We start from the raw sequence: 8,372 nt of genomic DNA, 5'->3' as shown, positions 1-8,372 counted from the left end.
AAACGAACCAATTTGGTAACGAAGAATACCGGAATGGTGTGGGTCAAGAAAGACCGAAGCCAGAACATGGTGCAGAAATACGGAATGTATGGGTACCGAAGGCCAGAACCGGTAGCAAAGGAATAAGTTGTGGGTCAGAAAGACGAAGGCCCGCGGTAGATACCGAAGATGTTGGGTCAGAAGACCAAGCGACAGCAGAAATACCGGGAATAACGTGTGGGTCAGAAAGACCGAAGCGCGGGTGAAAATACCAGAGACGTGTGGGTCAGAAGACGAAGGCCAGAACGTGGTGGCAAATACGAATAAGGTTGTAAGGTCAGAAGACGAAGGCGAGTTGGAATACAAGTGTTGGTGAGTTCAAGAAGACAAAGAACGCGGTAGAGAAAATACCGAATAGGTGTGGGTCAGAAGACCGAAGGCCAGAACAGCGGTAGTAGAAATACCGGTAATGTGGGTCAGAAAGACAAGGCAGAACCGTCGAATACCGATAGGTTAGGTCAAAGCGAGGGTAGGAGAATACGAAATAAAGGTGTGGGCAGAGACAAGAGAACCGTAAATACAATAAGGTTATGGGGTAACGAAGGCCACTGGTAAGAAATAGAAGTGTGAAGAAGACTATACATGTGTAAAGCAGGTACCGTCGTTGGGTGAAGACCGAAGAGACGTGAGAACGGAGGTAGGTTTGGTAGAAGACGAAGGTAGGAGATACGTAGTGTGGGGTCAAGATGAACCAAAACTACGAGACAACGGTAGCGAAATACCGGGAATAAGTGTGGGTCAGAAAGACCGAAGGCCAGACCGGTAGCAGAGAAATACCAGTTGGTCAGAAAGACCCGGAAGCACGTAGCGAAATACCAGGAATAAGTGTGGGTCAGAAAGACCGAAGGCCGACTGGTAGCGAAGAAATACCAGAAATAAGGTGTGGGTCAGAAAGACCGAAGGCCAGAACCGGTAGCGAGAAATACCACGAAATAGCGTGTGGGTCAGAAACGAAGGCCAGAACGCGGTAGCAGAGAAATACCGGGAATACGTGTGGGTCAGAAAGACCGAAGGCCAGGACGCGGTAGCAGAGAAATACCGAGAATAAGGTGTGGGTCAGAAAGACCGAAGGCCAGAGCCGCGGTAGCGAGAAATACCACGAAATAAGGTATGGGTCAGAGAGACCGAAGGCCAGGACGCGGTAGCAGAAAATACCACGGAATAACGTATGGGTCAGAAAGACCAAAGGCCAGAACGGTAGTAGAAAGAAATACCGCGGAATAACGTGTGGGTCAGAAAGACCCAAGGCCAGGCAGCGGTAGCAGAGAAATACCGGAAATAAGTGTGGGTCAGAAGACCCGAAGGCCAGAACGTTCAGAAAATACCGCGGAATAACGTGTGGGTCAGAAGACCGAAGGCAGACCGGTAGCAGAGAAATACCGGAATAACGTGTGGGTCAGAAAGACCCGAAGGCCAGGACGCGGTAGAAATACCAGAAATAGCGTGTGGGTCAGAAGACCGAAGGCCAGAACGTGGTAGCAGAGAAATACCACGGAATAACGTGTGGGTCAGAAGACCGAAGGCCAAGGTTGTAGCAGAGAAATACCGCGGAATATAGCGATGTGGGTCAGAAAGACCGAAGGCCAGAGCAGCGGTAGCAGAGAAATACGGAATGCGTTTGGGTCAGAAGACCGAAGGCCAGGACGTGGTAGCAGAGAAATACCACGGAATAGCGTGTGGTCAGAAAGACCGAAGGCCAGAACGGCGGTAGCAGAGAAATACCACGAAATAAGGTGTGGGTCAGAAAGACCCGAGGCCAGACGGTAGCAGAGAAATACCACAAAATAAGGTATGGGTCAGAAAGACCGAAGGCCAGGACGCGGTAGCGAGAAATACCACGGAATAACGTGTGGGTCAGAAAGACCGAAGGCCAGGCGCGGTAGCAGAGAAATACCGCGAATAAGGTATGGGTCAGAAGAGACCGAAGGCCAGGGCGGCGGTAGCGAGAAATACCGCGGAATAAGTTATGGGTCAGAAAGACCCGAAGGCCAGAGCCGCGGTAGCAGAGAAATACCACGGAATAACGTGTGGGTCAGAAAGACCCGAAGGCCAGAACGCGGTAGCAGAAGAAATACCAGCGAAATAACGTTATGGGTCAGAAGACCGAAGGCCAGGGCAGCGGTAGCAGAGAAATACCACGGAATAACGTATGGGTCAGAGAAAGACCGAAGGCCAGGGCGCGGTAGCAGAGAAATACCACGGAATAACGTTATGGGTCTGAAAGACCGAAGGCCAGGGCCGTAGCAGAGAAATACCGAAATAACGTATGGGTCAGAAAGACCGAAGGCAAGGGACGCGGTAGCAGAGAAATACCGCGGAATAACGTGTGAGTCAGAAAGACCGAAGCGCCAGCGGCCAATGCAAAAGTCAAATAAACTGAACGGGTCCTTCTGACCAAAAGGAAAACACTATTAAAGTGGATATAGTCCAAGAAAGACAACAGTTTTACAGCAGCATTGACCATGTTCCTGCTATCAAAGAGAAGCTTTACAGTGACGATATGATCACCTACCTCCGGATCCAGGAGCGTAGGATGGAAGCAGGAACGTAAAGTCGGATCCAGGAACATAAAACAACATCAATGAGGCGAAGAGGTTGAGGCTCACGAAAGGTAAGAGACCAACGAGGCTAAGAACAATAAGAGCAAAAGAATTACATAAGCATTTAAATATTTTTTATTAAACTATGCTCAATTATGTTATTCAAATCCTGATAATAATTTGGAGGAAAGAACAACAACGCGAAAAGTAAGCCCAGGGATTTATTTGCTTGGACCAACCATGAGGTGGAACTGCTACTGAAAGGCATGCAAGCTTACCTAACCGATAAGACTGACTGGCGTGGGTGTCTGCATTCGTTTCCAAAGTTCTCAGTTTCTGCCTGTACAGACTACAAGCGCACCCCTGCAAGTTTCAAACTTAAACGGGTTGATCAAGCGTTTCAAATGTCTTTGCGTAAGGTTGGCGGAAATGCCGGAGTAGTGTGGATACAAGGCCTAAACATGCCACAAAGATATGCGTTTTTAAGGAAAACACTATTAAAGTGGATATAGTCCAAGAAAGACAACAGTTTTACAGCAGCATTGACCATGTTCCTGCTATCAAAGAGAGCTTTACAGTGACGATATGATCACCTACCTCCGGATCCAGGAACGTAGGATGGAAGCAGGAACGTAAAGACGGATCCAGGAACATTAAACAACATCAATGGCCCGAAAGGTTAGAAGGGCTCACGAAAGGTAAGAACAACGAGGCTAAGAACAATAAGAGCAAAAGAATTACATAAGCATTTAAATATTTTTTTTTAAACTATGCTCAATTATGTTATTCAAATCCTGATAATAATTTGGAGAAAGAACAACAACGGTGAAAAGTAAGCCCAGAGGTTTATTTGCTTGGACCAACCATGAGGTGGAACTGCTACTGAAAGGCATGCAAGCTTACCTAACCGATAAGACTGACTGACGTGGGTGTCTGCATTCGTTTCCAAGTGCTCTCTGTTTCTGCCCGGCTGAGGATTTGACTGAATCATTTGATTTCATTAGTCAGTGTAATCAAATAGAAAACAAATGTACTTTCCACCCAGAGACATTTTACGTGTCAGGCGAATGTGATGACTAGTGCACTGTGGAAACACCGGTAGGCCTGCCCACGATTTCAAGACAGGGACAGTTTTTCATGCAGGTTATTGAAGTTTTTAAATCAGCAGAGTTTGATTGTGCGAAGTAAACTCAAACAAATGTGTTTCCGCCCTGTTTCGAACAGGGGACCTTTTCGCGTTAGGCAAACGTGATAACCACTACACTACGGAAACCGACGAAAAGGGTTTTTCCACATGTTCGGGTAGAATGCACCATTCATATTTTACTGCAAATGTTCAAAATGCCGTTTGACATGTCTATTTTTGACACATAGATATGTTAAACAGGATTCAGTCACAGCTGCTCTGTCATGGATATGACTGACAGTGAATATATAGTAAACCTAAATGTTTCTACATGTAGTCACTGTCGCCTAAATGATGTAATAAGCGCCACCTAGCGAGTGACGGTGCCAAATTTAGTCCTCGGGCATTCCTCGTTAGTATAGTGGACAGTATTTCCGCCTGTCCACGCGGAGAAGACCGGGTTCGATTCCCGACGGGGAGAATATTCTACCTCTTAATTATTTACCAAGGCTACATCGACACTACTGTTAGCGTGGTGGGTGTAATGGATAACGAGGCCTTACCATAGAATAATATGTGCGTTTTTAAGAAAAAAGGGGTCAGAATGGGTAAAGTCCAACAAAGACAAAAGTTTTCCAGCAGCACTGAGCATGTTCCTGCTATCAAAGAGAGCTTTGAGCTGCTTACACACCAACCAGACGGCCAACCGCGTGCAGAAAAAGCAGTTGGACTGATCAGTCTCCCCGAGTTGGTCAAAGAAATGCCTCAGAAAACACCGAGAAGAGACGAGAGCGTATACGTCTCCATAACAGCAGGCGACGCTAATCTGTATTGTTGCCCAAAAAATGAAAACCGGCAGCTGATTGGACGAACGCGTCAGTCACGTGGGTCTGTTTTCTTCCGAAATTCAAAGACAGACTGTCATGGCGGCTTGTTCAGAATACGATCTTGTGTTGTACTAAAACAGTTCACCGAAACGTGTTTATGAAAACATTTTAAGCGAGAAATAGGCCATGCAGTTGCTGACTCTGTCATTTTCATTCTCATGTCACATCGGCCAAAATGAAGGCCGACGGCCCCTCGGACGGACGGCGACGGAAGCGCTACCGAACAGACTCGAGTCACAACCTCGCCAGACTGTCAACGGCCGATTATCGGCTCTATGTGTCCGTAACGTAAGACGTATCCAGAAACGTAAAAAAACAAAAATGAGGCTAAGAGGTTGTGGCTCAGCTAAGGTAAGAACAATGAGGCTAAGAACAACAATGAGAGTAAAAGAATTACATAAACATTTCAATATTTTTCATTGAAATATGCTCATTTATGTTAGTCAAATGCTGTTAATAATTTGGAGAAAGAACAACAAGGGCGAAAAGTAAGCCCAGGGATTTATTTGCTTGGACCAACCATGAGGTGGAACTGCTACTGAAAGGCATGCAAGCTTACCTAACCGATAAGACTGACTGACGTGGGTGTCTGCATTCGTTTCCAAAGTTCTCAGTTTCTGCCTGTACAGACTACAACGCAACCCTGCAAGTTTCAAACTTAAACGGGTTGATCAACGTTTCCAATGTCTTTGCGTAAGGGTCGCGGAAATGCCGGAGTAGTGTGGATACAAGGCCTAAACATAGCCAAAGATATGCGTTTTTAAGGAAAACACTATTAAAGTGGATATAGTCCAAGAAAGACAACAGTTTTACAGCAGCATTGACCATGTTCCTGCTATCAAAGAGAGCTTTACAGTGACGATATGATCACCTACCTCCGGATCCAGGAACGTAGGATGGAAGCAGGAACGTAAGACGGATCCAGGAACATTAAACAACATCAATGAGGCGAAGAGGTTGAGGCTCACGAAAGGTAAGAACAACGAGGCTAAGAACAATAAGAGCAAAAGAATTACATAAGCATTTAAATATTTTTTTATTAAACTATGCTCAATTATGTTATTCAAATCCTGATAATAATTTGGAGAAAGAACAACAACGGCGAAAAGTAAGCCCAGGGATTTATTTGCTTGGACCAACCATGAGGTGGAACTGCTACTGAAAGGCATGCAAGCTTACCTAACCGATAAGACTGACTGACGTGGGTGTCTGCATTCGTTTCCAAAGTTCTCAGTTTCTGCCTGTACAGACTACAACCGCAACCCCTGCAAGTTTCAAACTTAAACGGGTTGATCAACGTTTTCAAATGTCTTTCGCGTAAGGGTTGCGGAAATGCCGGATTAGTGTGGATACAAGGCCTAAACATAGCCAAAGATATGCGTTTTTAAGGAAAACACTATTAAAGTGGATATAGTCCAAGAAAGACAACAGTTTTACAGCAGCATTGACCATGTTCCTGCTATCAAAGAGAGCTTTACAGTGACGATATGATCACCTACCTCGGATCCAGGAACGTAGGATGGAAGGAACAGGAACGTAAAGTCGGATCAAGGAAAATAAAACAACATCAATGAGGCGAAAGGTTGAGGCTCACGCGAAGGTAAGAACAACGAGGCTAAGAACAATAAGAGCAAAAGAATTACATAAGCATTTAAATATTTTTTATTAAACTATGCTCAATTATGTTATTCAAATCCTGATAATAATTTGGAGAAAAGAACAACAACGGCGAAAAGTAAGCCCAGGGATTTATTTGCTTGGACCAACCATGAGGTGGAACTGCTACTGAAAGGCATGCAAGCTTACCTAACCGATAAGACTGACTGACGTGGGTGTCTGCATTCGTTTCCAAAGTTCTCAGTTTCTGCCTGTACAGACTACAAACGCAACCCTGCAAGTTTCAAACTTAAACGGGTTGATCAACGTTTCAAATGTCTTTCGCGTAGGGATTGGCGGAAATGCGGGAGTAGTGTGGATACAAGGCCTAAACATAGCCAAAGATATGCGTTTTTAAAGGAAAACACTATTAAAGTGGATATAGTCCAAGAAAGACAACAGTTTTACAGCAGCATTGACCATGTTCCTGCTATCAAAGAGAGCTTTACAGTGACGATATGATCACCTACCTCGGATCCAGGAACGTAGGATGGAAGCAGGAAGCGTAAACGGATCCAGGAACATTAAACAACATCAATGAGCCGAAGAAGGTTGAGGCTCACGAAGGAGTAAGAAACGAGGCTAAGAACAATAAGAGCAAAAGAATTACATAAGCATTTAAATATTTTTTTATTAAACTATGCTCAATTATGTTATTCAAATCCTGATAATAATTTGGAGAAAGAACAACAACGAGTAAGCCCAGGGATTTATTTGCTTGGACCAACCATGAGGTGGAACTGCTACTGAAAGGCATGCAAGCTTACCTAACCGATAAGACTGACTGACGTGGGTGTCTGCATTCGTTTCCAAAGTTCTCTGTTTCTGCCCGGCTGAGGATTTGACTGAATCATTTGATTTCATTAGTCAGTGTAATCAAATAGAAAACAAATGTACTTTCCACCCAGAGACATTTTACGTGTCAGGCGAATGTGATGACTAGTGCACTGTGGAAACCGGTAGGGCCTGGCCCACGATTTCAAGACAGGGACAGTTTTCCATGCAGGTTATTGAGATTTTAAATCAGCAGAGTTTGATTGTGCGAAGTAAACTCAAACAAATGTGTTTCCGCCCTGTTTCGAACAGGGGACCTTTTCGCGTGTTAGGCAAGCGTGATAACCACTACACTACCGGAAACCGAGGCGAAAGGGTTTTTCCACATGTTCGGTCGGAAATGCACCATTCATATTTTACTGCAAATGTTCAAAATGCCGTTTGACATGTCTATTTTTGACACATAGATATGTAATACGTAATTGAGTTACAGCTGCTCTGTCATGGATATGACTGACAGTGAATATATAGTAAACCTAAATGTTTCTACATGTAGTCACTGTCGCCTAAATGATGTAATAGCGCCACCTAGCGAGTGACGTGCCAAATTTAGTCCTCGGGCATTCCTCGTTAGTATAGTGGACAGTATCTCCGCCTGTCACGCGGAAGACCGGGGTTCGATTCCCCGACGGGGAGAATATTCTACCTCTTAATTATTTACCAAGGCTACATCGACACTACTGTTAGCCGGAGTGGTGTGGATACGAGGCCTTACCATAGAATAATATGTGCGTTTTTAAGAAAAAAGGGTCAGAATGGGTAAAGTCCAACAAAGACAAAAGTTTTCCAGCAGCACTGAGCATGTTCCTGCTATCAAAGAGAGCTTTGAGCTGCTTACAACCAACCAGACGACAACCCGTCGGCAGAAAAGGCAGTTGGACTGATCAGTCTCCCCGAGTTGGTCAAAGAAATGCCTCAGAAAACACCGAAGAGACGAGGCGTAATACGTCTCCACATAACAGCGAGCGGCTAATCTGTATTGTTGCCCAAAAATTGAAAAACCGGCAGCTGATTGGACGAAGCGGCGTCCGCGTGGGTCTGTTTTCTTCCGAAATTCAAAGACAGACTGTCATGGCGGCTTGTTCAGAATACGATCTCGTGTTGTACTAAAACAGTTCACCGAAACGTGTTTATGAAAACATTTTAAGCGAGAAATAGGCCATGCAGTTGCTGACTCTGTCATTTTCATTCTCATGTCACATCGGCCAAAATGAAGGCCGGACCCCCTCAGAGGACGGCGACGACGCGGGCATACCGAACAGACTCGAGTCACTGACCTCGCCAGACTGT

At 45.1% G+C, this 8,372-nt stretch overlaps 2 non-coding genes across 2 annotated transcripts; one reads left to right on the top strand and one right to left on the bottom strand.

Annotated features, from left to right (window-relative positions):
• Positions 1–3,780: 3,780 nt before the first annotated feature.
• trnav-aac lies at positions 3,781–3,852 on the bottom strand. The gene has a single exon. It is a non-coding gene; the product is annotated as a tRNA-Val (tRNA).
• Positions 3,853–7,646: 3,794 nt separating this feature from the next.
• trnad-guc lies at positions 7,647–7,718 on the top strand. Its single transcript has one exon. It is a non-coding gene; the product is annotated as a tRNA-Asp (tRNA).
• Positions 7,719–8,372: the final 654 nt, after the last annotated feature.

Source organism: Perca fluviatilis, unplaced genomic scaffold (assembly GCF_010015445.1).
Source record: "Perca fluviatilis unplaced genomic scaffold, GENO_Pfluv_1.0 PFLUV_unplaced_scaf_64, whole genome shotgun sequence".
NCBI lineage: Eukaryota > Metazoa > Chordata > Actinopteri > Perciformes > Percidae > Perca > Perca fluviatilis.
Note: the sequence above shows the minus strand (reverse complement) of the source record. Positions and strands in the feature narration are given on the sequence as shown.